This window comes from Pelophylax lessonae (assembly GCF_965119305.1).
Source record: "Pelophylax lessonae genome assembly, chromosome: 1".
Classification (NCBI taxonomy): Eukaryota; Metazoa; Chordata; class Amphibia; order Anura; family Ranidae; genus Pelophylax; species Pelophylax lessonae.
Genome location: NC_138768.1, coordinates 210901018 through 210904298, shown reverse-complemented (window position 1 = coordinate 210904298; position 3281 = coordinate 210901018). Strand labels below are relative to the sequence as shown.

The 3281-nt window shown below is 59.5% G+C and overlaps 1 long non-coding RNA gene across 1 annotated transcript; it reads left to right on the top strand.

Annotated features, from left to right (window-relative positions):
• The first annotated feature begins 214 nt into the window (after positions 1-214).
• LOC309567928 lies at positions 215-2922 on the top strand. The gene is made up of 3 exons (XR_014225974.1): positions 215-289; positions 2029-2651; positions 2903-2922. It is a non-coding gene; the product is annotated as an uncharacterized lncRNA (long non-coding RNA).
• Positions 2923-3281: the final 359 nt, after the last annotated feature.

Sequence of the window (3281 nt, the reverse complement as noted above, 5' to 3'; positions counted from 1 at the left end):
GTCAAGGAAAATTATAGAGCCGTCTCTCCTGAAGACAACTTAAGTGAATTACCCCATACATACTAAGAAATCGTGTGGATCTGGATGACAGTGCGACACAGGCTGGATGATGGGGGAGAAAGACCACAGGCTGGATAATGGGGGGTGGGGAAAGAAGGAGACCACAGGCTGGATGATGGGGGGAGAAATAGACACCAGCTAGATGATTGGGGTGGGGGAAAGGTGAAATAGACACAGGCTGGATGATGGGGGGGGGGGAGATAAGGATACACAGGCTGGATGATGGGGGGTGGGAGAAGGAGACACAGGCTGGATGATGGGGGGGTGGGAGAAGGAGACACAGGCTGGAAGATGGGGGGGTGGGAGAAGGAGACACAGGCTGGATGATGGGGGGGGTGGGAGAAGGAGACACAGGCTGGATGGGGGGCGGGAGAAGGAGACACAGGCTGAATGATGGGGGGCGGGAGAAGGATACACAGGCTGGATGATGGGGGGCGGGAGAAGGATACACAGGCTGGATGATGGGGGGCGGGAGAAGGATACACAGGCTGGATGATGGGGGGATGGGAGAAGGAGACACAGGCTGGAAGATGGGGGGGTGGGAGAAGGAGACACAGGCTGGATGATGGGGGGGGGGAGATAAGGATACACAGGCTGGATGATGGGGGGTGGGAGAAGGAGACACAGGCTGGATGATGGGGGGATGGGAGAAGGAGACACAGGCTGGAAGATGGGGGGGTGGGAGAAGGAGACACAGGCTGGATGATGGGGGGGGGGGGGGGAGAAGGAGACACAGGCTGGATGGGGGGCGGGAGAAGGAGACACAGGCTGAATGATGGGGGGCGGGAGAAGGATACACAGGCTGGATGATGGGGGGCGGGAGAAGGATACACAGGCTGGATGATTGGGGGGGGGGAGACACAGGCTGGATGATGGGGGGTGGGAGAAGGAGACACAGGCTGGATGATGGGGGGTGGGAGAAGGATACACAGGCTGGATGATGGGGGGCGGGAGAAGGAGACACAGGCTGGATGATTGGGGGGGGGGGGGAGACACAGGCTGGATGATGGGGGGTGGGAGAAGGAGACACAGGCTGGATGATGGGGGGTGGGAGAAGGATACACAGGCTGGATGATGGGGGGCGGGAGAAGGATACACAGGCTGGATGATGGGTGGCGGGAGAAGGATACACAGGCTGGATGATGGGGGGCGGGAGAAGGATAAACAGGCTGGATGATGGGGGGGGGGGAGAAGGAGACACAGGCTGGATGATGGGCGTGGGAGAAGGATACACAGGCTGGATGATGGGAGGTGGGAGAAGGAGACACAGGCTGAATGATGGGGGGTGGGAGAAGGAGACACAGGCTGGATGATGGGGGGTGGGAGAAGGAGACACAGGCTGGATGATGGGGGGTGGGAGAAGGATACACAGGCTGGATGATGGGGGGTGGGAGAAGGATACACAGGCTGGATGATGGGGGGTGGGAGAAGGATACACAGGCTGGATGATGGGGGCGGGAGAAGGAGACACAGGCTGGATGATGGGGGGCGGGAGAAGGATACACAGGCTGGATGATGGGGGGCGGGAGAAGGATACACAGGCTGGATGATGGGGGGGGGGGGAGAAGGAGACACAGGCTGGATGATGGGCGTGGGAGAAGGATACACAGGCTGGATGATGGGAGGTGGGAGAAGGAGACACAGGCTGGATGATGGGGGGTGGGAGAAGGAGACACAGGCTGGATGATGGGGGGTGGGAGAAGGAGACACAGGCTGGATGATGGGGGGTGGGAGACACAGGCTGGATGATTGGGGGGGGGAGACACAGGCTGGATGATGGGGGGTGGGAGAAGGAGACACAGGCTGGATGATGGGGGGTGGGAGAAGAAGACACAGGCTGGATGATGGGGGGTGGGAGAAGAAGACACAGGCTGGATGATGGGGGGTGGGAGAAGAAGACACAGGCTGGATGATGGGGGGTGGGAGAAGGATACACAGGCTGCATGATTGGGGGGGGGGGAGACACAGACTGGATGATGGGGGGGTGGGAGAAGGAGACACAGGCTATGACCCTGCCATAGATTAACATAGCAGGTGCAGCTACTATAAATGTAGGGCCCAAACCACATGGGTTCAGGGCACCATACTTGGCAAACTTATACTAGAGGACCTCCAGTAGCCACATACATTTTTTGGAGGCAATGCCTAATTTTCACAGGGAGTGGCATGGGGGGAATCGACTTTGGCCAAATAATGTGAAACATAGGTAATGCAAAGCCCCACTTCCCGGGTATCGGATAACTAAGACTATGAGGATTCACCACGTGCTGACCGGGCCATAGCCCAATGATGGCTACAATGCTGTCCATTTATTCTGGGAGGTTGTACAGGGATGTCCTTCCAGAATCGCCCTTCCTGCCGGTTGTGGTAAAGGGCCAATGACAATGGCCCTTTATCACGTGATCGCTCCATCCAATGACAGAGTAATCATTTGTCAACAAACAGGTGCACCAACATAGTCCCAACCTGGCCCACCAACCTCTATATCCCACCTCTCAACCCCCAACTCCCGGCCCCCAGCTGCCGGGAAGTTCCCCATCAATACTGCAGGATGAGCATATATAGCACCAGCCCCAGGAGGAAATAGCACTGTGAGCCAGGACCGAGCCAGAGGTGCATGGGACTGAGCCAGGACCAAGCCAGAGGTGCATGGGACCGAGCCAGGACCGAGCCAGAGGTGCATGGGACTGAGCCAGGACCGAGCCAGAGGTGCATGGGACTGAGCCAGGACCGAGCCAGAGGAGCATGGGACTGAGCCAGGACCGAGCCAGAGGGAGCATGGGACTGAGCCAGGACCGAGCCAGAGGAGCATGGGACCGAGCCAGAGGAGCATGGGACCGAGCCAGGACCGACCCAGAGGAGCATGGGACCGAGCCAGGACCGTCCCAGAGGAGCATGGGACCGAGCAAGGACCGACCCAGAGGAGCATGGGACCGAGCCAGAGGAGCATGGGACCGAGCCAGGACCGAGCCAGAGGAGCATGGGACCGAGCAAGGACCGAGCCAGAGGAGCATCCGACCGAGCAAGGACCGAGCCAGAGGAGCATGGGACCGAGCAAGGACCGAGCCAGAGGAGCATGGGACCGAGCAAGGACCGAGCCAGAGGAGCATGGGACCGAGCAAGGACCGAGCCAGGGGAGCATGGGATCGAGCAAGGACCGAGCCAGAGGAGCATGGGACCGAGCATGGACTGAGCCAGAGGAGCATGGGACCGAGCAAGGA